The sequence below is a fragment of the Felis catus genome, chromosome C2, assembly GCF_018350175.1.
Source record: "Felis catus isolate Fca126 chromosome C2, F.catus_Fca126_mat1.0, whole genome shotgun sequence".
NCBI classification, from domain to species: Eukaryota; Metazoa; Chordata; class Mammalia; order Carnivora; family Felidae; genus Felis; species Felis catus.
Window position 1 is genome coordinate 66,168,245 of NC_058376.1, and position 26,572 is coordinate 66,194,816.

At 38.3% G+C, this 26,572-nt stretch overlaps 2 long non-coding RNA genes across 2 annotated transcripts; both read right to left on the bottom strand.

Moving 5' to 3' along the window:
• Nucleotides 1-4,275: 4,275 nt before the first annotated feature.
• On the bottom strand, nucleotides 4,276-18,260 carry LOC102901288. Its single transcript, XR_441125.4, has 3 exons — nucleotides 16,616-18,260; nucleotides 5,757-5,991; nucleotides 4,276-4,600 (listed from the first exon to the last, which is right to left on the bottom strand). It is a non-coding gene; the product is annotated as an uncharacterized LOC102901288 (long non-coding RNA).
• A 416-nt stretch (nucleotides 18,261-18,676) lies between these two features.
• Nucleotides 18,677-25,592, bottom strand: LOC109503465. Its single transcript, XR_002162451.2, has 2 exons — nucleotides 22,546-25,592; nucleotides 18,677-20,972 (listed from the first exon to the last, which is right to left on the bottom strand). It is a non-coding gene; the product is annotated as an uncharacterized LOC109503465 (long non-coding RNA).
• Nucleotides 25,593-26,572: the final 980 nt, after the last annotated feature.

The window sequence follows — 26,572 nt, forward strand, 5'->3', positions numbered from 1 at the left end:
TTATTCTTCTCTGTTTGGGAAGCATTGCTTCATAACTTCCCAGACATGCCTGCATATCTACTGTTATACCTCCTCTACTGCTAACTCTCTCCCAGCCACATCCAGAAGCTCAGCAGCAGTTGTTTTGGAAGCTGTCACTGACCATCAAATATCATCCAGGACTGACTTTGATCCAAATGTATTCAAATGTGACTCATCTAGAGAGACAGATTTTCACATTATAGGAATAGAGTTCCAGGTTCATATAGCAAATCCAACAAATAGGTACAGGGTCAGCCTGAGTGAACTTAATTCAATGGGCATCCCACACAGAATGCTGAGGTGTTGGAAACCTGTCTGCTCAAAGTACATGTAGTGGGGGTGCAGCCTGGAGTGGGTATTTATGAGGCCTTCTTCAGACCCAGGAGGGTGTGGCTAGGCTATGCTGGCCCACACTCTTTCTTGGCTGAGACAAAATTTCTGCCTTTCTTTTTGTTCCTTACAGAATGTCTTGCTTTTTGGTGATCGTGAACATATTGCTGCTCGTTCATGATGCAGGTGAGTCACTTTTCAAAAAACCTTTGTGGGTATTTCTGAAACAGCGTTGGGAACAGTGAGGAAAATAGTGATTTGGAGATTTGAGGAAAAACAAGCAAATGATTTAGTCTCCCTGAACCTCAGTCTTTTCATTTGTTGGATGGGAATAACAATGTTGTATTTGTTTCACAGGTAATGTTGAAGAACAGATGGGAAAATCTAACAGACACAAATTGTAAAGAATTGTTTACTTTTTAAATGAGAACCCCTACACCCACCCCCAATTTGGCTTGTCCATTCAAGTCTATATTAGATAATTACACTTATTCACACCTATGCTTTGAACTTCTCTAACTGAAACAAAAATATCTAGACATTCTTCCCCACTTCAAATAACTCTGACAAGTGTTGATTTCGGGTATAGTATCACAGAATATTTGAAACCAGACCTGTCCTGAAAAATCTGGATAGGTAGTCAATGCAGGGTTTTTATAATTCTTTTTTCTCAATTCTTCAAAAATGTTGGGATGAACAGTATACATATGTTGAAAATGTTAATGTAACCAAACTAACCAAAAGTATATATGCAAAAAGACTTTATAGAAACACACGTGTCCAAAACCTCCAATATAATTACTGCACAAAATGATCAGACATTTTTATAGTTGTCAGACACAGGCCATCTCTCAGGGACCTGCAGCCGTTCTGCCAGTCTCAAAGATGGCAGCAGCTTGAAGGCATCCTTAGGTTCCAGAGATCCACTCAGGAGTTAGTGTAAGGCCTGGTTCATCCAGATTGCATTTACTACCTCTGTTCTTTTGATGCTTGGTTACTGTGTGTGTGTGTGTGTGTGTGTGTGTGTGTGTGTAGGGAGGCAGTCCACTCACAGTCAAGAATAACCCAACCAGATAAAGGAAAGAATATGTATATAGGTGAGAAAGAGAAAGGTGCATTAGTTCTAATAATATAGCAATATTGATAGCCTCATACTGTGTGCTAGGTATACAGTAAGTGCTTCAGACATAGTATCTTTCTACAGCTTTCAAAGTGTTTTCTCACATTATTAGCTGTTTGCTGAGCTTTTGCTCAGTTTCTTAAACCTTGGGAAGCTAAAGACACAATGGGCTAGAAATATAGCACAGGTTGAAACAGACAAATGAGTTATTCAGATTCAAGTAGGATCATCTGTAGACACATCAGACACATCACCAATTACTCATCAGTAGATTGTGTTTTCGTCATTCTTTGGCTAGAGGCTTTGGATTCCTGAGTCTGAGACCTTTTCCCTTGGGACCAGGAGGGGTACAGCGGTAGCAAGACTTCCTGGGTGTAACCTGAGAAGCTAGAATTAAGGCCCTCTCATGAGTAAGCTATATATTTTTATAAGAAATTAGCAAGAAGGGCAGCTTACTAAGGCATCCACCCATCTGGTCCACTCTTTCTGTCTCTCTGAAAAATGACTGAGCCATGTCATATAAAAACAGCCCTAAGATCCCGAGGTATTTTGTAACAAGCCCAGGGCAGGTATTTTTATCATAATTATACATTAGAAAACTATAACCCAGAGAGAATAAGTGACTTGCCCATTGCCAAATGACTAGTAAGGGAGGCTTAGAACTAGAACTTAGATTTACACCTCTTCAGATTAGGATTTTTTTTATAACCACAATCCACTGCTTCTTGATTGTGACCACATTAGACAAATAACAATTTGAAGAAGAAAACATTTCAGTTTTTATATGTGTATCTATCCTTCTAAAGGTTTTACAGATTATTTCTCCTTGCCTCCTTCTTTCCATCCTCATCTGCCTTCCTTTATATTCATTCATTTATTTAATTAGTTGTTGATTCATTCATCAGTTTTAAGATGAGTGTTTACTGGTAGACGGAAGAACACAGTTCAGATGGAGGTCTGTGGAGCCAGACTACCTGGGTTTGAGTCATAGTTCTACTACTTACTAGCTATGTGTCCCTGAGCAACTTCACCTCACTTGTGCCTTGGTTTCCTCAGTAGTAAATTGGGGATAATAACAGTAACTACCTCCATGTTAGTGTACAGATTAAATGAATTAAATTTATGAAAATCTATTAGAATATGTCTAGCACAATATAAATACTTGATACATGTCACCAGATGTATTAATCAGAATTCTCCAGAGAAACAGAACAAACAAAATCTATATAAAGAGATCATGTGATTATGGAGGTAAGAAGTCCCAAGAACTGCAGTGTGCAAGCTGGAAACCCAGCAAAGTGATTGCCAAGTCTGAAGGCTTAAGACCCAAAAAGAGCCTTTTTTTTCGGTTTGAAGTCTCAGCTCAAACAGTCAAACAGAAGTTCCCTGTTACTCAAGACAGGGTCAGCCTTTTTGTTCTATTCAGGCCTTCAACTGATTGGAGGAGGGCCACCCACATTATACAGGGCAGTCAGCTTAGTTTACCAACTCAAATGTTGATATCATCCAAAACACCTTCCAAGACGTGCCAAAAATAATGTTTGACCAAATACCTAGGCACCCTGTGACCCAGTCAAGTTGACACATAAAATCACACTGGATAGTTTTTAACTGCATCAAGTCCTGTGCTAGGCACTGGTGAAACAGGATGGTTAAGATATGGTCTCTGTACTCTGTGGACAGTTTATGCCCAACCCCACCAATAGCCACATGATTGCCACTGATGAATGAGCAGATTGCAACTATTGTTTAGCTGGAATGTACCCTACTGGATATCTCTCTGGCTGCTCTTTGCTGGGCTGATGGCTCAGAAGCTTCCTTGCCTATGAACATTTAAAATTTGGATTTCCCCTTGGTGTTTCACCTATGTTTTTCTTCTTTCTTTTTTTAAGTTTATTTCTTCATTTTGATAGAGTGAACGGAGGAGGGGCAGAGAGAGAGGGAGAGAGAGAATTCCAAGCAGGCTTCACACTGTCAGCACAGAGCCCAACGTGGGGCTCGATCTCATGAGCGGTGAGATCATGACCTGAGCCAAAACTGAGTCGGATGCTCAACCGACTAAGTCACCCAGGTGACCCTATGTTTCCCTTCTATTTAGTCTCACTTTATTATATCACACTGACTGGTTCTTCCTCCTTTCTGATGTCTGTTACCTGCACAGTGTCCCTAGGAGAAAAAAAGATTGCCTTCTTAGCAGAGTCCCTACTTTCATAATGCTTAAGTTTCATTATTCTGTCTTACTCAAATTGGGAGCTTAGTTTTATAGGCTCAAAAGTGTGGTAACTGTGACCTGAAACTTTCTTTTTAAACTCTGAAATGTCTTGTTTCTTTCTGCATTGCTACCAGTATCTTACTTTGTGACCCCGAGCAACTCTGCTTCCTGAGTTTCAATTTTGTCTTTCAGTAGCCAAAATAATTGACAGAAGAATTCCAACTTGGAAGCCCAATTTATAAAGTAAATTAGAGAGGGATTGTTTTGATTGAGTTGGCAAAAGAAAGGAGGTCTCACTGATTTGATCTTCTCTTGGCTGTCAGTGACAACTTCTGGGATGGGCTCTGGAAAAAATGGTTTCAAAGATTGAATCAGATGATCTCTAAGCCTTCTTCCAGCTCTAACAGATCAGGAATCATTTCCATGTCATGATTCAATGAATAGTACAGAGTGCATGGCTGTATTCTTCCCAGCCCTCAGCTCCTCCTGTTGTTAACTCTGCCCAGACCAGTAGGTATTGGTGACAAGTAGAATAGACTGACTTACTAAAAATCTGTTTCTGCTTTTCTAATTTGCCTTCGTACCTTGCTGAGGCTAGAGAGTAAAACAAAGAAAGAAACAAACAAACAAAAAAAAAAAACTACATTTCTAAGATTGCTTTACAGTTTGGGTTCTGGGAATGACATAAACTCTGCTAATCAGATACATTTGCTCACAGATTGAATCACCAATTGATTTGAATGGGGAGAGAGGTGATATTGCACGAGGCATCCTTTCTTTTGTCCGTGTGAATCTAGCAGGTGCGGTTTGGCTCTGGAGTCAGTACTTGCCGTGATGACTTCCTGATTTACCAGCTTCCTGATATGGCAGAGGCAGCAGTTCCACTGGCAGACCAGCTCTGAAGTGTTGTTCTGAGCCTAGCATAATGTGAGGAAGGACAGAACACACACACTGCAGGTCTTACCTTCTATGCCCTACTTTGGGCTTATTCCTCCAACCTTCCAGTAATTCTGTAAACATCTAATTGTCTATACTAAATTCCTTTCTGCTCAAAAAAGCTAGAATTATTCATTTTATCTGTTATTAAACCCGACCTGATGCAGCATTCACTAGCCTTTATAAATACTTTACTAACTTCATTTCTTCTTTGATATTCTCAGTGTCTATAGAAGAGTTACGGGTCCACCCGTTCACTGACTTTCCCCTCTCCTGCCACTTCTCCTTTGTGGAGGGCACAGAAAATATTGAGTTTTCTTGGGAAAGAGAAGACATCAAAGGGGGGAATATGAAGTAGAGGATGATAAAGAATATTACCACTTTCTCAGGTATTATGATCTTTTTGAAGTTTTCTCAAAGTTGGTCTATAAGTTTCACAATAACACAGAGCAACTAGAGGATCAAAACTTCTTGTATGAGGGAAGAGTCTCTGTGGATTGGGCTGAAATTTCTGAGGGGACTCTATCACTTTTACTAAGATATGTGTATTTCATGGATAAGCTACAAGTGCTCAGCCATCACACCAAATGGAAGAGGTGAAAGTACAATTAAGCTAATAGTAGAAGGTAAGGGCATTTATTGAATGAACTTGGTTTTAAGTTCTATCTCTGTTTATAGGGATAAATTGTAAGCTTCCTCTTCTGGTGTTGTCAGTTTTCCTCTTCTACTCAAATTTTTATAGGCTCCTCTCATACCCATCATGGAATTCATCTTAGCTGAAAATACTGCTCTGAACCAAAATTGCTGTATCTGCACCTGTCTATATTACCCATTCTTTTCAAACAAGCAAACAAAATATATATACAAAACCAAAAACCACAGACATTATCCCAGACTCACCAAACAAATTGTAACACTGAAAGCCCAAAATGTTATATAATATAATTCTCCTACATGAAAACCCTGACCTATGTCCTGTGGTTTAGCGAGACCAGTCCTGCACTGGGTATTAGGAGGCCTAAGTTCTAATTCTGGATGACTCTGGATAACTTGTTTAGCTTTTCTAGGCTTCATTTTCTCACTGTTAAAATACGGGATTGGACCAGTTGATCTTTGTAATGCCCCAGGGATGCTCACCCTTCTCAGGATTATAGGAGAGTGGTCTTCTTCTCACCAGAGACCTCCTGTGGGTGGAGGGAGGCATAGTAGAATCCCTCCAGGGCAAGTGCTGGTAGAGATAAGAAGGTGGTGGTGAAAATCATTTGTTATCTTCTGTGACTCCAGCAGGGTGTCTGAGGTCAGCAGAGGGTCTGCAATGAACCCCTGGAGAGGGGAAGATTCCAAAAGTAAATACAGCAGTGGTAGGTGAGACCTGCAGGGTAGAAGCATATGTATAGCGTGATTTTCTCTCAGTGCCTACATCAAAAGTTTAACCACAGTGAATCTTAAGATATGTTACCTCCATAAGGCTTAATGTAAACACTAAGGGCAAGATTTCTGCTAGCTTGAGCTTCCTGAGGCCAAAATAAAAAAGAAACTAATTGTTTTGTTATTTTTTCCAGCCAGACTTTGAAATGCCCCAGGTGCAGTTTGATAGGATTGTTGATGAGGCCTTGACAATGTGCATCTCTAAGGGCTGGTACCTCATGCCCAACGTGACCTGGCTTGACCCAGCAGAGAGAGACCTGAGCAATCACAGTACCATAGGTCCCAGAGGAGCAGATGAATGGCTTCTACAGGGTGTTCCCTGTCCTGAAATACCCTGTCAAGTTAAATGAGAAATATGTCTGCTGCGTAACAGAGACAGATGTGAACAACCAGCCCTTCAGAATCATCCACAAGTACCCAAGTGAGTGAGTGAAAGCAGGGTGTATTTCATCACAAAAAGAGGAAGTATGATTATGATTATGATTATTATTAACAATTATTTCTGGATGATGGGATTATAGACATATAAAAATACATATTATTTTCTTCTTTGTACCTGTCTTATGCAACATTGTATAATGAACATATATTATGTTTTTACTCCAAAAAAACTATACTTTAAAAAATATTTTTAAGCATCTTTATGGAATATAATTTACATGCCATAAAATTTACCCATTTGAAATGCACAATTCATTGTTTTAGTATATTCAGAGAAATGTTCATCCATCACCACTATCTAATTTTAGAACATTTTCATACCCTAAAAAGAAACCCCATATCCATTATCAGCCACTCTCCATTCCTACCATCATGTCCCTTAGTCCTAGGCAAACACTAATCTACTTTCTGATTGTGCAGGTTTGCCTATTTGGACCTTTCTTTCTTTTTTTTTTTTAATTTTTTTTTTAACGTTTATTTATTTTGGGGACAGAGAGAGACAGAGCATGAATGGGGGAGGGGCAGAGAGAGAGGGAGACACAGAATCGGAAGCAGGCTCCAGGCTCTGAGCCATCAGCCCAGAGCCCGACGCAGGGCTCGAACCCACGGACCGCGAGATCGCGACCTGAGCTGAAGCCGGACGCTTAACCAACTGAGCCACCCAGGCGCCCCTGGACCTTTCATATAAATGGAATCATATGATATGTGGTAACTGGTATCTTTCACTTAGCATAAGGTTTTCAGGGTTCATCATTTTGTAGCATGTACTGGCACTTCATTTATTTTTATTGCTGAATAGTATTCCATTGTATGGATATACCATATTTTATGTATCCATTAATCAGTTAATGGAAATTTGTGTCGTTTCCATCTATTGGCTACAATGAATGATGCTGCTATGAACACTGGTGTGCAAATTTTTGTGCTAATACATGTTTTAATTTATCTTGGTATATACCTAGGAGTGGAATTGCTGGATCACTTGGTAGCTATTTTTAACCTTTTGAGGAATTTCCAGGCTGCTTTCCAAAGTGGGTGCACCCTATTACACTCCCACCAGCAGGCTATGAAGGTTCCGATTTCTCAATATCCTTGTCAGCACCCATTATTATCTGTTTTTAAAATTTTAGTTATTCTAGTGAATATGATAGTATCTCATTGTCATTTTGATTTGCATTTCCCTGATGGCTAATGATGTTGAGGATCTTTCCATGTGCTTATTGGTGATTTGTATATCTTATTTTTTTTTTATTTTTAATTTAAAAAATTTTTTAACATTTATTCATTTTTTTTTGAGAGAGAGAGACAGTGTGAGCAGGGGAAGAATAGAGAAAGAGGGAGACACAGAATCCAAAGCAGGATCCAGGCTCTGAGCTGTCAGCACAGAGCCCAACATGGGGCTTGAACCCACAGACCATGAGATTATGACCTGAGCTGAAGTCGGGAGCTCAACCAACTGAACCACCCAGGCGCCCCTTGTATATCTTCTTTGAAGAAATATCCATTCAAATCCTTTGCCCATTAAAAAATGAGTTATTTTCCATTATTATGAGTTATTTCAATAACTCAAAAGTGAATTATTTTTTAATTATTAAGTTGTAAAACTATATATTTTGGATACCAGTCCCTTATCCAAAGTATATTTGCAAATACTTCCTCCCCTTCTGTGGTTCTCTTTTTACTTCTTGATGATGTCTTTTGTAGCAGTAAGGTTTCTAATTTTTATGAAGTACAATTTATCTATTTTTTTTTTAGAGAGAGCAAGCAGAGGAGAAGGGTAGAATATGAGAGAGAGAGAGAGAGAGAGAGAGAGAACTCTAAGCAGGTTCCATGCTCAGCACAGAGCCCAGTGCGGGGCTTTATCTCACAACTCTGAGATCATGACCTGAGCTTAAATCAGGCGTCAGATGCTCAACTGACTGAGCCCCCCAGGCACCCCCATCTATCTATTTTTATTGTCACTTGTGCTTTTGGTGTCATATTTAAGAAGTAATTGCCTATTCCAAGATCACAAAAATTTACTCCTATGTTTTCTTCTAAGGATCTTATGAATTTTTTTAAGTTTATTTATTTTGAGAGAGAGACAGCAAGCATGCATGTGCAAGCAGTGGAGGGGCAGAGAGAGAGAAGGAGAGAGAGATCCCAAGCAGGCTTGGTGCTGCCACTGCAGAGCCCAGCGTGGGGCTCAATCCCATGAGCTGCAAGATCATGACTTGAGCTGAAATCAGGAGTCTGATGCTCAACTGATAAGCCACCCAGGCACCCTAAAGGTCTTATGATTTTTTAGCTCTCACATTCAGGTATATGATCTATTTTAAGTTAATTTTTGTGTATGATATGAGATAAGGGTCCAACATCATTTTTTATGTAGAGATATTCAGTTTTCCCAGGACCACTTCTTGAAAAGGCTATTCTTTCTCCATTGAATTGTCTTGACTTCCTTGTCAAAAATCACATGTCCATAAATATAGGGTGTATTTCTGGTCTCTCAATTCTGTTCCATTGAACTATGTATCTGTCCATATCCTAGAGCCACACAGAATGAAACGCTTGGTATAGCTTTTTAGTCAGTTTTAACACAGGAAAGTGTCAGTCCTCCAACTTCTTTTTCAAGATTGTTTTGGCTATCCTCGTTTTGACATTTCCATATGAACTTTAGGACTATTTCTTAATTTCTGCAAAAAAAAAAAAGGCATCTGGGATTTTGACAGGGAATGTGTTGAATCTATATATCAGTTTTTGGAGTACTGCCATCTAACAATATTGTCTTCTAACCTATGAACATGAATGTCTTTCCATTTATTTAGGTCTTCCTTAATTTCTTTCAATGATGTTTTATAGTTTTCAATTTATAAATTCCATACTTATTTTGTTAAATTTAGTCATAAGTATTTTATTCTTTTTGATGCTTTGCAAATGCAGTTGTTTTCCTAATTTTTTTTGGAATGTTCTTTACTAATAAAAAAATACAGTTGGGGGCACGTGGGTGGCTCAGTCGGTTAGCATCTGACTTCAGCTCAGGCCATGATCTCACGGTTCACAAGTTCAAGCCCCGTGTTGGGCTCTGTGCTGACAGCTCAGAGCCTGGAGCCTGTTTCAGATTCTGCATCTCCTTCTCGCTCTCTGCCCCTTCCCCACTTGTGCTCTGTCTCTCTCTCTCTCTCTCTCTCAAAAATAAATAAAAACATTAAAAAAATACAGTTGATTTTTGCATATTGATTTTGATTCTTGCAACCTTGTTAAATTCATTTACTAATTGTAATAGTATTTTCTGTGGATTCCTTAGTATTTTCTGTGTACAAATCATGTTATCTGTGAATATAATTTTTATTTTTTCCTTTTCAATCTTGATTACTTATATTTCATTTTCTTATTTAAGTGGCCTGACTAGAACCTCCACTACAATGCTAAACAGAAGTGAGAGTAAACATTCTTATTTTGTTCCTGATCTCAATGACAAAGCATTCATTCTTTAATTGTTAAGTATGGCGGTAGATATGGACTTATTGTAGATGGAATTTAGCAGATTGAGAATCTTGTCTTCTATTACCAGTTTACTAAGTGTTTTTATCATGAATGAATTTATGATTTTTCCAAATGCTTTTCTTGTATGTATTCAGATGATCATGTTATCTTTGTCCTTTATTCTGTTGATACAGTATATTACACTGATTTTTGTATATTGAACTAACCTTGTATTCCTGGAATATATCACATTTGACCATAGTACATAATCCTTTTAATGTGTTATCGGGTTGTGTTTGTAGGTATTTTGCTGAAAAATTTTGCATCCATATTTATAAGAGATATTGATCAATAGTTTTCTTGTGATGTCTTTGTCTGGTTTTGGTTATCAGGATAATACTGGCCACAGGGAATAAGTTGAAATGTATTCCCTTTTCTTCTGTGTTGAGAAGGAAAGGGAAATTTTCTCTCTGTGGAGAGTTGGTGAAAGATTGGTGTTAATTCTTTAATTCTTCAGCTTTTAGGTTTCTTTATTTTCTCTATTGCTTTCCTGTTCTCTGTTCATTTATTTCACTCTGATCTTTATTATTTCCTTCCTTCTGTTGGCTTTGGGTTAATTTGTTTTTTTTTTTCAACGTTTATTTATTTTTGGGACAGAGAGAGACAGAGCATGAACCGGGGAGGGGCAGAGAGAGAGGGAGACACAGAATCGGAAACAGGCTCCAGGCTCTGAGCCATCAGCCCAGAGCCTGACGCGGGGCTCGAACTCACAGACCGCGAGATCGTGACCTGGCTGAAGTCGGACGCTTAAACGACTGCGCCACCCAGGCGCCCCTGGTTTTCTTTTCCTAGTAACTTAAGGTTGATCTAGGATCTTTCATCTTTTTTTTTTTTTTAATCAATATGAAAACAGGGAGGGGGACAAAACAAAATTGACTTTAAGGTAAAAAGCATTTTAGAAATCAGAATGGTCACTACATAATAATAAAACTTCAATTCAGCAGGAACATATAACAATGTTAAACTCTTAGGTATATGTTATAGCTTCAAAATATATGAATACAAAATTGAGATATCTTTAAGAAAAATGTGTATGTTCAAAAACTTTAACATACTTTTTTCTGTAATTGACAGATCAGGCAAACTAAGAACAACAAGGATATAGATTTGAACACAAATAACAAGCCTAATCTAAAGGACATATTATAGAACACTGCATCCAACTACTTGCTGAACACACAGGGCTATTTACAAAAATTAACCATGGATTAAGCTATAGAACAAATCTAATAAATTTCAAAGACTCTCTATAGACCACCTCAGCAAGTAACAAGTAATAAATACAACTTTTTCAAAAATAACAAAATAAAAATCTATCCATTATAAATTTAAAAATACATTTTAAAAAGTTCATAACCAGAAGGAAATCATAATGGAAATCAGATTATTATATAATATTTCAGAAAAACTACATATCAAAACTTGAGGGATACAGCTAAAGCATTTTTAGAAGGAAACATAGGTTTAAATACTTACAGTAGAAAAAAGATTCAAAATTAATGAGTAAAACATATAATACAAAATTAGAAAATATTTATTTATTTACAATTTTTTAATTTGTATCCAAATTTGTTAACATATAGTTCTATAAGGATTTCAGGAGTAGATTCCAGTGATTCATCCCCTATGTATAACACCTAGTGCCCATCCCAACAAGTTTCCTCCCTGATGCCCCATACCCATTTAACCCATCCCCCCACCCACAACCCCTCCAGCAACCCTCAGTTTGTTCTCTGTAGTAAGAGTCTCTTATGTTTTGTCCCCCTCTTTGTTTTTATATTATTTTTGCTTCCCTTTCCTTATGTTCATCTGTTTTGTATCTTAAATTCCTCATATGAGTGAAGTCTTACGATATTTGTCTTTCTCTGACTAATTTCGCTTAGCATAATACCCTAGTTCCATCCATGTAGCTGCAAATAGCAAGATTTCATTCTTTTTGATTGCTGAGTAATACTCTATTGTATATATATACCACATCTTCTTTATCCATTCATCTGTTGATGGACATTTGGGCTCTTTCCATACTTTGGCTATTGTTGATGGCGCTGCTAAAAACATTGGGGTGCATGTGCCCCTTTGGAACAGCACACCTCTATCCCTTGGTAAATACCTAGTAGTGCAACTGCTGGGTTGTAGGGTAGTTCTATTTTTAATTTTTTGAGGAACCTCCATACTGTTTTCCAGAGGGGCTGCACCAGTTTGCATTCCCAGCAACAGTGCAAAAGAGATCCTCTTTCTCCGCATCCTTGCCAACATCTGTTGTTGCCTGTGTTGTTAATGTTAGCCATTCTGAGAGGTGTGAGGTGGTATTTCATTGTGGTTTTGATTTGTATTTCCCTGATGATAAGTGATGTTGAGAATTTTTTCATGTGCCTATTGGCCATCTGGATGTCTTCTTTGGAGAAGTTCTGTTCATGTCTTTTGCCCATTTATTCATGTCTTTTCCATTTCTTCAGTGGATTATTTGTTTTTTGGGTGTTGAGTTTGGTAAGTTCTTTATAGATTTTGGATACTACCCCTTTATCTGATATGTCATGTGCAAATATCTTCTCCCATTCTGTTGGTTGGCTTTTAGTTTTGTTGACTGTTTCTTTCACTATGCAGAAACTTTTTATTTTGATGAGACCCCAATAGTTCATTTTTGCTTTTGTTTCCCTTGCCTCCAGAGATGTGTTGAGTAAGAAGTTGCTGCGGCTGAGGTCAAAGAGGTTTTTGCCTGCTTTTTCCTCTAGGATTTTGATGGCTTCCTGTCTTATGTTTAGGTCTTTCATCCCTCTTGAGTTTATTTTTGTGTCTGGCATAAGAAAGTGGCCCAGGTTCATTTTTCTGCATGGTGCTGTCCAGTTTTCCCAGCACTGTCTTTTTCCATTGGATAGTTTTTCCTGCTTTGTCAAAGATTAGTGGATTTGTGGGTCCATTTCTGGGTTCTCTATTCTGTTCCATTGATCTGAGTGTGTGTTTTTGTGCCAGAAAATATTTAGAATTGAGAAAGATCTTTCTTCTTTTTTTAATATGGGCATTTAGAGTAGTAAATGCACTGATTTAGCTGCATCTCAGATATTTTGGTATGTTATGCTTTCATTTTCACTCATCTCAGAGTATTTTCTAATTTCCCTTGAGATGTCTTCTTTGACCTTGGTTATTTAGGATTGTGTTGTTTAATTTCCACATTCTTTTTATTTCCTAAATTGCATTGTTATTGAGTTCTAATTTCATCATATTTTAACAAGTTTTGAAATGTGAAGTGTGAGTTCTCCAACTTTGTTCTTTCTTTTTTCTTTCTTTCTTTCTTTCTTTTTTTTTTTTTTTTACCCATTTTCTGACTTACCTCTCCTCTGGAAATCACCAGTTTGTTCTCCATATTTTTGTCTCTTTTTTTCCTTTGTTTGTTTGTAACTTTGTTCTTTGTTTTCAAAATTGTTTTGGCTATTCTGTACCCCTTGCATTTCCATATGAATGTTATGATCAGCTTGTCAACTTCTGATCAAAAGCAAGGTGGGATTTTGATAGGGATAGCTATGAATCTGTAGGTCAATTTGGATAGCATTGCCATATTAAGATTTTGACCCATGAACATTGATACGTTTCCATTTGTTTAAAGATATGATTTTTTTTTAATGTAAAAGGGGCACCTGAGTGGCTCATTCAGTTAAGTACCCAACTTTTGGTTTTGGCATAGGTCATGATCCCATCATTTGTGGGTTCGAGCCCTGCATCAGGCTCTGTGCTGACAGCATGGAGCCTGCTTGGGATTCTTTCTCTTTCCTTCTCTCTCTGTCCCTTCCCTGCCCGCTCACTCTCTTTCTCAAAACATAAACAAAAATTAAAAAAATAAAAAATGTAAAATAAATTTTAGAGGCCCTGAGGTTAAATGAATTTGGAGGGAAAAAAGACCAGTACATGACACACTAGAGAAATGAAGCCCACTTTAGAATAATTTTGCTGCTGTTTTCTTGTTGAAGGGTGTAATGGCTCAAACCCTACTGCAAGGAAGAAAGAGAAGGGGGAAAATGAGGACGAGAAAGAGAGGAAAGAAGGGGAAGACAAGAGAGAGGGACAGAGGCATGGAGGTAGAGCGTGCAATATGTATTGGCAGGTTACATAAAGACAGAAAATGTTTATCCCATTTAGTGTCTTGCAGATCATCTTTTCATGACCTTACCAAGAAATGTTCAGTGGAGCAATTGTCCAGCAACCAGAGCCGAAAAGACTGAGAATTGATAATAATTGTATCTTTTTCGTGACACTACTTATGAGAATTAAAAGATTTAATAAAGTTAAAATTTCCTAGCATAGTTCCTGGACATAGTACACTAACAATAAATGTTAGGTGGTATTGTCATTAAATATGTTCTTGTTTTTATTTTTATTACTTCAACATCTTAAGAACGTTTGTTTTTAAGAGGGTAGGTTCTAGAGTCATAAAATCACTGACTAATAATGGGCAAAATTTAAAATAAAAATCATAAAAATCCACTTAAATAAGCTGAAAGGCATAATTGTCTGAGCATAAAAAGACAAAAACAAGAAAATAAAACTCCCGCCAAAAAGCATATGCTTATTTTATTTTACATATGTACTGATTATGGAAAATTCAGACAATAATGCAAGAAGGAAGAATAATTTTTTCCTTCCTGTGAGTTTATAATAATAAATGTATATTTTCCTAACCAAAGAAAAAATATAATGTGGAGGAACTGGACAGACTTCAGAGAAGAAGAACAGATTCTTATAGTAAAAGATCAAATAATTAGAACCTTATCCTAAGAAGAAAAGATTAGGAGATTACTTTATTTTGGCCTTAACTATTTAAAGCACCTTTATAAAAATAGATACTGATTTGTTGTTCATGAGATTTGTGAAGGAGATAATAAAATAGGATAGTCATAAATTAAAACCTCAAGATTTTAAAATATCCCTTAAAATTTTTTCAAAACTGGAGTAGGTTATGACCTAGCAATTACACTACTAGGTATTTACCGATAGGATACAAAAATGCTGATTTGAAGGGACACATGCACCCCAATGTTTACCAGTGTTATCAACAATAGCCAAATTATGAAAAGAGCCTAAATGTCCATCAACTGATGAATGGATAAAGAAGATGTGGCATGCATATATACATACATATATATATATATATATATAGAGAGAGAGAGAGAGAGAGAGAGATGGAACTAGAGTATATTATGCTAAGTGAAATAAGTCAGTTCACCGAAGACAAATACATGATTTAACTCATATGTGGAATTTAAGAAATAATACAGATGAACATAAGAGAAGAGAAGGAAAAAATGAAATAAGATAAAAACAGAGAGGGAGGCAAATCCTTAGAAACTCTTAAATATAGAGAATGAACTGAGGATTGCTGGAGGGGAGGTGGTTGGGGGGATGGGCTAAATGGGTGATGGGCATTAAAGAGGGCACTTGTTGGGATAAGCACTGGGTGTTTTATGTAAGTGATGAGTCACTAAATTCTACTCCTAAAACCAGTACTACACTATATGCTAGCTAACTTGAATTTAAACTAAAAAAAAAAACAAAACTGGAGTAGGTTAATGGAAAAAAGGTGTTGAATCTCTAGCCAGGTGTGTGTGTGTGTGTGTGTGTGTGTGTGTGTGTGTGTGTTCTATGGGTACAATAAAAATAATAGTAAATACTTAAATAGAACTCTTACTTGGCTTCTGTTGCTGTTCTAGGGCTTTATATATAGGTACTTATTTAATCATTGTGGGAATCAGATGAGAAAAATAATATCCCCATATAAGTATGTTTATCAGATTTATTAAATAAAAATAGAGGGTGCTCAGTTAAATTTGAATTTCAGATAAACAACAAACATTACCACATATGTATGCCAAAAAATATTTGTTATTTATGTAAAATTCTAATTTAACGGAGTGTCCTATATTTTATTTGGAAAACCTCTATCTAATAGATGGGGAAACTGAAGCTCAGAGACAATTGGGAGGGAGCATTCAAACTTCACTGGAAGAACAGAAAGAAGAAACTAAAGAACAATTACTTTTTCATGCTTTCTATGCTTATCTGTAGAGGAGAGGGGGCTGGAACCATGTTCTTTGGTTTCTTCTATTTTTCTGTGTTTTTGGTAAGCCAGGTAGGGTCATTCATCTATTAATTCAACAAACATTGGAAGAATGTTTAGTTGGTGCCAGACGTTGGCACTGCACCATGAAAGATAACCAAGATTGAAGTAGTTCCTGTCCTCATGCAGTGGACAGGTTAGTGGGGAAGACACTGATTAAATGAGGGAACTCTGCAGGGTGAGGGGAGTTATGATGGAGAGAAATTGGGTCCAGCAGGAGCATGCAGAGGGCCTCCTTACTTGGTTTAGGAGGATAGCATTGGGTAGGGTGGTGGTTCTCAAGCAGCACTCTCAGATGAGCAACATTGGCACCACCTGGGAGCTTGTTGGAAATGAAGATTTTCAGGCCCCACCCAAGACCTACTAAATCAAGAATTCTGGGGGTAGGCCTAACAATTTGTGTTTTAACAAGGCCTTCAGGTGATTCTGACCCACTCTCAAGTTCAAGAACCACTGATGTAGGGCATCAGCCCTCAGGGGTAATGAAGACACTCACAGCATCTCTGGCTTATCCCTCCCCATGAGATGGGGGTGCCATCTCCTCAAAGTCATGGGCAGCAGGTGAGGAAAGCAGAGCTCCTGGCTCCTTGCCCCATTCCGGTAAAACAAAGATAATTAGACAGACTCAGAGATTTATTTTGCGTTGTCCATTCCTTTAAAGGAAAAAAAAATGGAGGTTACTTATTCCTCAGATTATTCTCACATATTCAGAAGCCTTTCTCACATATTCAGAAGTAGTTAGAGGTCTCTCACCATTACCATAGGGGCCACAGACTCTTTTTTGAGTCACTACAAAAAGTTATTAATAAGTTGACTTCAAGGAAATTCCTGTTTCATGTCCTCTGAAATGCTCCAAAAGGTCAACACCTAAAAATGCCTGGTGTCCTGGAAGTGCCTAGAGTCCCCTATATTTTACTTTTCTTCCTTTCTAACTCTGTGCATGGACTTATTTATATAAAGCCCTTTGAGATCGGGCATCTGCCTATTTTTCCACCCTCATAACTCACTGTTTTTCAACACATGGCTATTGCCGTTACTTTCAGCTAACTGACTTCTCATGGTTCTAGACTGTGCTTATTTTTTCATTCTGCCAAGCCACCACAGAGGCCCTGCCTATGCTTAGGTTGCCTTTCTTTTTTGGAACTGCTTCATGGACTCCTAATCATCCTGAAGGATTTGGCTCAGACGTTAAGCCTTTCCTAAATCTCCTACTCTCATTTCTATTTGTTCAATATTTCATTCATTCATCAAATATTTGTTGGGCTACAACTCTGTGCCAGATCCTCTTTTAGGCATTGGGTATACAGAAATAAACAAAACGAATTCCTTCTGTCTTGGAACTTACATGCTAGTAGTTGGGTAAAATAGGCAGTAAATAAACAGATCATTAAAATATGTAGTATGTCACTGTATGGGTCCATTTATATGAAATACAAACACAAGCAAAATTGATCTATGCTGTCAGAAGTTAGAGTCGTGCTTACCCTTAGAGTGTGAAGAGGGCACAGTGGCTAGGAGGGAGCATGAGGAAAATCTACAGGTGTTGGTAATATTCTGTTTCTTGGTCTGGGTGCTAGTTACATGATTGCATTCAGTTTGTGAAAATTAATTGAGCTGAACACTTACATATACTTTTCTGTGTGTATATTATATTTCAATATAAACTAAATATTTAGTTTATAGGTAGTGTATCAAATGGTCAAGAGTTGTATAGAGAAAAATAAAGCAGGGAAGGCAGATTGGAAAAAGAGTGGAGGGGAAGGGAAGGAAGGTTGTGATTTTAAATAGGCTGTCCAGAGAAAAACCTTACTGAGAAGCTAAATTTTAAGAAGAATTCGTAGGAGGTGAGGATGCCAGGCGCTGGGATGGACAAGGGCTGGTGGATTTGAGTAACAGCAAGGAGACCACTGGTTGGAATGAAGAGAATATGAGGAGAGTGTAAGAGATGGTATCAGAAAGATAACAAGAGACTGGAATGCATTGTGCTTTATAGGCCATTGTAAGGGTTTTGGCTTTTGCTCATACTCTGAGAAAAGATGGAAAACTATTAGAAGGTTTTCAACAGAGGAGTAAAATTACCTCACTTATATATATATTTTTAATTTTTTTTGATGTTTATTTATTTTTGAGACAGAGAGAGACAGAGCATGAACGGGGGAGGGGCAGAGAGAGAGGGAGACACAGAATCGGAAACAGGCTCCAGGCTCTGAGCCATCAGCCCAGAGCCTGACACGGGGCTCGAACTCACGAACCGTGAGATCGTGACCTGAGCTGAAGTCGGACGCTCAACCGACTGAGCCACCCAGGCGCCCCACCTCACTTATATTTTAAAAGTATCTTTCTGGTGACTTTTGAGAAAAGAGCCAAGAGAGATGAGGATGAGAGCAGGTGGCCAGTTGGGAGATTGTTATAATAATCCAGGTAAGAAAAGATGATGACTTGTCTAAGATGGTAGTGGTGGAAATGGTGAGAGGAGAGTGGGTTATGGAGGCAGAGCAGATAGGACTTACTGACAGATTAGATGACGGGTGTGCAGAAAAGAGAGAGTGGAGTCACCTGAGAGAGTGGAGTCACCATTTATTCTGATCCAAAAGTCTGAAATTTGTTTTGGATGTGTTAAGTTAGAGAGGCCCATTTCAGACATTTGAGGGGCCATGTTGAATTGATGGTTGGATATGAAATTGGAGTTGAGGAGAGAAGTCCAGGCTTGAAACATGCAACTGAGTGTTGTCAATCTATAGATGGTATTTCAAATTGTAAGACTAAATGTGCTTACAAGGGAGCAGTCATAGATGGAAAAGATTAGAGGTCCAGGAACTGAACCCTGGGACCCTCCAACATTTTTAGGTCAGAGAGATTAAGAGAAACCAGCAAAGGGAAATGAGAAGGAAAGGACAGTAAAGTAGAGTGGAAAAGAGGAATGTGTTGTGACCTGGAAGCCAAACGAAGGAAATGTTTCAGGGAGGAAGGAGTGATCACTTGTGCCAAAAGCTGCACACAAGTCAATAAGAGGAGCACTGAGATGAGATCATTTGAGAGAAAGAACACAGGCAGTTTTGGGGGACTAAGAATAGATCACTGGAGAGGTAACACAGAGGACAGTTTGTTTCAGAGGGGAGCAGCAGAGAAATGTGTGTTAGCTGAGAAAATTAGGGTTTCACTTTTCTTTGTCTTTGTTTAGATGAGAGGAATAACAGCTTGTTTGTATGTTGATAATGAACAAATGGAGAGGGTAAAGTTGAAGTAGAATGGGGGAAGAATTGCTGAGTAATGTCTCTTGGTAGGCAAAAGGATGGGGTCTAATGCACAGGTAGAAGGGTTTGCCTAGGTAAGATTATGCAAAAGAGGTAAGTCAGAGTATGTAGGCACTGATGACAAAAGTGAATAGTGTGGTTTGGGGAGCTTGTAGAAATTCTCTTCTGCTTGCTTCTAATTTTCTTAGTGAAATGGGAGGTTTATCAGCTGAATGTGAGGCTGGGTATGATGGTATTGGAGGTTTGAGGAGAAAGGATGAAATGGTCATCTAGGAGAGGAGAATAACTAAATAAACATGACAGTCTTCCTGGGTAGCACAGAAGGCATATTTGAGGTTTATGGTTGTAAATCTAAAGTGAGAATACTTAGTATGGTTGTGTGTTTTTCTCCAGCCACATTCAATTGCTTGTGTATAGGCACAGAATGGGAGGAGAGTAGGGTTAGCCAGATGTTGGGGTTTGGCCATATAGGTGTGACAAAGGAAGACAGATATGTGCTAGAAAGTGATGATGTAACCACCCATGGGATCTAAGCTGTGTTAGAAAGGGTAAGGGATGTAAAGCAGGGGAAAGGACAGTGAGGAAGCAGTAGGATCATTGGTGTCCAGGTCCTAATGGCAGCCAAAGAGTTCTTAGAGTCAGGTACTAGAGATAGTGAGCTGGAGGGGTAGAAGGCAGTGGTTGGAGAGTTTCAATGCTTGGAATTGAGATAATGGAGTGGTTGTGGTTAATGCTAAGGACAAAAGCTAAGTTCCAACCATGGAGCGGGTGACTAAGGTAAAATGGGAAACAAGATCCTTAAAGGAAAGAAGGTCCAGGTCCAAAGAAGCTCAATGGGTAGATCATACACCAAGAATTATGACAGAAGTAATGTTGAATGGCTTGGCAGGACCAGCACCTAAAATCAAGGGATGGTGGTGGGGAGCAATAGAAGAATGTAACATGGAAGGTAGTGAATGGAAAAGTCTAATGGGATGAGATTTTAAGCTTGAAGTGTGCAGAGAGGAGGGAGAGAGAATGATCTGGAAGCCATAATGAGAAGTAAGGAATTCACTTATGTCAAATGTATGGAGGATGTTAGAAAGAAAACTTGAAAGGGCTATAGGGGAAGAAGTGTCCTCAGAGGAAAGTCAAATTTCAGTTAGAGCAAGAAGGTAAGGGAAATGTTAACAGAAATTGAGAATAGAAGGGGTTTGCTGATGATTGATAGCAGGTTCCAAAGGGCACAGTAGAAGGGTTTCAGAATTTGGGAATGCGTTGTAAATAGGATCCGAAAAGGAAGGGTAAGAGCCATAGGGAGATCAGAGTCCACGGGATTAAGGATATACTGGGAGTCTTGTGCTTCTTGTCATGTTAAGCTTGAAAAGGGAAAAAGACACGGTGAGATTAGATACGGTTATCTCAAGACAGAACATAATGGCAAAGCTGTGAATGTTGTTGAGGGGAAAGAGGGTGAGGGTTTTGTCAGGAGCACACAGAATTTTCAGGTCCTCTCTTTACTCTCTGATGAAGGCGTGGAAGCCAGGATGGAGCAGACTTATCTGGATCATGTGGAAATCTGGGACTCCCTTTTGATTCTTGTGGGTGACAGCATGGAAGCTGGAGAAAGAAAAGCAAGACAGCCACATACAGTAGCTCAGGTTGTGCATACTACAAGTCAAGGGTGTTTCATTTACATACACTCTAATGTAACCACCCTGGAAAAACACACTCTCCACAACACCTGAAATATATTATATTCGTAAACTTTTAACATTGCTGAGATTCATTATTATTCATCTTGTCACAAGGCTGTGTGAATCCCTTACAAAGAGAAACCACGTTGCCCTATCTCTCTTTTCTGGCCTCTGAAACATAGTAGACTTTTGGAATAGGCGTCGTTAGCTCTTAATTCCTGAGTCTTATCATCCTGGCTCCAGAGGTGCAAAATAACTTGGAACCTTGATATGGAAATGCATGACCTCTCTATTCCTTTTCTCAGGTCACACCAGGAGCACCCTCCTCCTTTCTCCCTCTGTGGACTCACAAGCTAATAAACAGACTCTACAGTTGTTCCTTGGCCTGGGATTACTTCCTTTCAGAAAATACTGAAATGGTGGGATTTGCTGACTGGTGACATCAATTCCTCTTGCATGTGTCTCAGCCCTACAAACCTAATAGACGCAGTAGTGCTATTTCAAGGCCATGGACCTGTTTGGCTTCTGTTTCCCTTCTGTCTCTGAAAGTTGGTAGGAAATATCCATTCACTTCCTATTTCTCTTTTTGCTTCTCTAATTGTTCCCTCAACAATATTGTTGAATTGATGAGTGAGTAAATCAGAATTTTGTGTCACAGATGGAGAACTGCTAGTGCTGAGTGAGGGTTATTTGAGTGTTACTGCTCTTAGGGAACAGAGAACAGAGACAATTCATTTTTCTCAACTGTTCTTTCCTGTGGGACTTTCAGAGATGCATTGTAGCTGATTGCAGGGTTTGCCTCTGGTACAGAACCCTAGCCTACCATGTTTTCTTTTTTTACAGGGATAAAGTATCCCCACATGTATGTCTACTATTAAGAGATTTGAATAACATCTACCCAAAGAGCAAACTGTCTTGCCTTTAGCCAGTGGAGCTCCTGTTTTTCTCCTGTGGATGATATTCTTTTTTGTTCTCAGCACTTATCTGTCATAAACCAAGAAAAAGTAATGAGGTAATAAGTCCAGTGTGTTGGATGCTCCCTGAAACTGTAGAGCTCCCCTATCTTGTCTCTCTCAGGCCTGCATGTTTAAGTCTTATTTCTTCATCTTTAATTCTGTTTCATTTATAAGACTTACTTTCATTTGACCTTATGCCTCTCTCATGTTAAATGCTCTGAGTAGAATTTAACAACCTTAACTGCAAAATGAAAAGACGATTGAAAGCCTGATGTACTATCTACATTGTGTATGTTTCATTGATGTGGTGCTTCAGTGATGATTTGTTGGAGAGTCAGGGCAGATCAGGTTTCCTCTAAGCCACTTTTTTGCTTTTGGTATTGAGATTACATGGGCACTTTGCCAACACAAAAGGAGACCTAAGGGACATCTTCCTAAAACTGACTATGGATGGGATCATTATATTTGTAAAAGCCTTCTCTGGGCATTATTGGACAAAGGCTACAGAAATCTTGGAAAGTCAAAGAAAGTGAGACTAACTCTTGAACTCTTCTGATTTGTCCAGTTGATTTCAGTCTTTATTATTCCTAAACGTCACCTTCCAAGTCTCTCCTTTCAGTGCTCTTTGAGCAGATTCTCCTCCTTTGTTCCCTTTGGAAATGGTGGGGGTTGGAGGATGACATCTGTCCTGGGCCCTGTAGGAATCAAGATTAGGTTATGGGAGAGACAAGGAAAAGTCATGTCAGACAAAAGCCAACACAGAAAATTGTCTAAGAACCAGAGATGTTAATTGGTTGACAACCTGAATTTTTTGAATCAGTGGATTCGGGTGATGAAATAATTTCAGTGGAGATAAGATGTATATCTGCTTCTGAAACCTCCATGTAGAATGTCACAGGAAGAAGGCACACCAGGGAGATTGATAGCTGCATTCTGAAGGTAAGTTTTCACCAGGACAGAACTTTGAGATGTGTGCTAGAAGTTGTGGGGGACCCACAATGGCTGGCATGATTCTTGGATGTATCCTCTATGGGGAGACCAAGTTGGACCAGGGATCACATTTCAGGGAACTTTAGAGGCCTGGCCTGAACTGTACTCACATATCTACTTAAAATAAAAAAGTGAAAGGATTTACATAGTTATTAGAACTAAATGAAGGAACTTACGAATTACTTATATGTGCTCAGCAACTACATAATAGAGAACATTAATTAGGAATTAGTGATTCACATTGATGTGATTTTTAAAATAAAGGGAAACACATTATGTATGATTTCTGTGATACAATTTAAATTATAAATTAAAATCTTGAAGGTTAAAAAAAAAATAAAATAAAGGGAAACATTGCAGCAAGATAGAATGAGTATGAGAGGCACCCACCCAGTGAATCCTGACTCTATTCCTCACTAGTTGTATGGTCTTAGACAAGTTCCCGAAATTTTATGAACTGTATGTTCCTTATCTGTAAAATATCTTTTTCATAGGCTCATTGTGAGACTTATAAGAAAATATAATAGGTTAAAATAATTGATAATAATAAATGATACTTGACACATAGGACTCTTTGTGCCACAGACTATTCAAAAAAATTTGTATATATTAGCTCACTGAATCCTCAAAAAAAGAAAAAGGATGAGTTAAGTACTGTTATTATGCCTCTTTAAAGAGGAACCAGACACAGAAAGGTTAAATAACTTCCAGAAGTATAAAGGGAAGGGTCAGGCAGAGCCAGGATTTAAACCTAGGAAGCCTGGTTGTTAAACATAATGTTGTCTCTCCATAAGGTATCAATCACAAGAATGTTGTTACGATACAGGTCAATTAGAAAGAAGTTGAAACATGAGACTAGGGATGACTGGCATTTACAAAACACAAAGAATATGTGAGAATATAAATATGACTGGCTACCAGCTTTACTGTGGAGTCTGGCGGAAGAATTTTGGATCATTTTGTTTTGAGTTGTCCCTGCTCCTTGGAAAATGACAAATTCTGCTAACTTTGTATAATTTAAAACTAGGCTAGGAATTCGAAAGATAAAGTCCCTTTTCTTTTAAAGGCAAAAATTTCCTTTCAAACATGTTTCACCCTTTTGACAATTTTATACAAGTTTCCCAGTTAAATATTGCATTCTTATCCATTAACAATCTTGTCTCTTATTTTCCTGGCAATACATTCTTTTTATAGGCCCTCATTTTATCCAGTTTCTGGGTGTTTCATATCTGACCACAGTAGGTCAGATAAGACCTCTGTATTCCAGTGATAACCATCAGGGTGCATTTCCTGTTTTCTCCCACGTTCATTTAGCCTGTTTTCCAGCAAGTTGTATTACTCCATTCCATACGTGCTCTAAGTTTTGACCTCTCTATAGAATCCACAGTATCATTTCCCATGTGAATTCTCTACGTGCTGTGTATATGGATCTCATATATGAACTCAACCCATTATACCTTTTTTCTGTGTGCACTTTTTGTTAATGATGCCATGAGGAAGCAGGAGAAATATACAAGCCCAGAGTTTTTCCTAAGAGTTTTCTTTCTTTATGATGGACCTTCTCAACTCAACATTTTTTTCTTTTTTTCCTCACTTGATACATTTTTCATATCCATCTTGTCTACACAAAGGAATACTATCTCTACACTGTGTATTCCCAGATCTGTACCTCCAGAGCTGAGAGCTCTTCCAGAAACTCTTCCAGAACTCTATCCAACTGCTCACAAGGTATCTCCATTTGGATGTCTTGAAGTAACTCATATTCAATTTGTGGAAAATGTAATTCATTTTTTCCTCCCTTCCTTCCTTCTTTCCCTTCCTTCCTTCCTTCATTACTCCCTCCCGCCATCCCTCCCTTCCTTCCTTCCCCAGCCAAGCAGTATCTTCTGTTCTCTTACCAATCACAGGAAATGGCATGACTATCTACGAAGTTATCCAAGCTGGAAGCTTGGAGTCATTCTGGACTGTTACCTCCTCCTTAACTCCCATAGACAGTCAATAGCCAACTCCTGTCCCTGCTACCTCCTAAACCTTCCGTGAATCCTCACTGCCATTATCTTAATTCAGATCACCATATTTCTCACCTCATTCCTGAAATCACCTCCTAACCAAGCTTCTACTGCTAGGTCTAGCCACCGTCATGACAGACAAAGGGCTAATGACAATATATGAAGAACCATTACAAACCAATTAGAAAAAGACTAAGAACCAATAGAAAAAGAAATAAAGAAAGAAAGAAAAGGGCAAGAACCAATAATTTATAGAAAGATGCTCAATCTCACAAAGGGAGTAATAAAATAAATTTGAAATAAAGCAAAATGAATTACCATTTTTTCTCTATCAGAGGCCCAAAAGTTTAAGGACACAGTGCTTGCAAAAATGTAGGAAATAGACGCTAAGTTGTATATTTTTGGTGTGAATGTAAATAGGTATAATTTCTTTGAAGGACAATCAGTAATTATAAGCAACTTTATCAATATACACACCCTCTAAGAGGATGGATTTAAAAAACATTTTTTTAATGTTTATTTATTTTTGAGCGAGAGAGAGCATGTGCCAGCAGGGGGATGGGGAGAGAGAGGGAGACACAGAATTCAAAGCAGTTTCTAGGCTCTGAGCTGTCAGCACAGAACCCAGTGCGGGGCTGTAACCCACAAACTGAACCTTGAGATCATGACCTGAGCCAAAGTCGGACACTTCACTAACCAAGCCACCCAGGTGCCCCAAAAGGATGGATTTTTTAGTTGTATTTTGACAGTTTTTTTTTTTTTTTTACCATGTGCATATATTACTTTTCAATAAGAAATGTGTTAAATTTTTAAAAATGAACTCAGTTACCTCCTGTTGACAGCAAGACCGTCTCATTAGGGCAGCAACATGATGCCTCCTGTGGTCCAGCATGGAATAGCCTTCTCCAGCAGTGGTCCTGATTTCCTCTTCACATCACACATCCTTGCTACATTTACTCCAAGGTTCTGATGGCATCTGCTTGGAGCTATCCACCCATTCATTCTTTTTCCTTCCTCCCTCCTCCCCCTTATTTCAGAGATAATTCAAGAGGACTGATGGGAATTTGACACAGGGACTCTAAAACTAAAGCTAATCAAAGTAATTTGTATTAATTTGCACAATTCATAATAACACATAAGAAACATACCATCTGAATTAAGCTTCTTTCAGGCTATTTTTAATTCATTTTCACTTCTTAACACATAAATATTGTAATAGCAGTGTTCCCAGAGCACGGAAGATTGGGGGAGGCTAGCCAGAATTTAAAAGTGACTGTGGACAAGGTACTCTTCAAATTTGGTTTAAAATTCCTTCTGAGAATAAAGATTTGAAGAATCAAACTGATTAATGAGACCAGTAGTCTATTGCAATAACATAACCAGAGTTTGCCTTTTAACATTTGATTAACATTTGAGTAATACCCCAAATCCAATCAAGGGATTTGGCTATAATTTTAGAGAAGCAAGACTTCTCCACCGAAGATTAAAATTAAGAAAGCGTAAACCTCAATCAACTGGAATGAGCACTTTTGGAAGACATAATTATTGGGGGTGTGGAGTGCATGGTA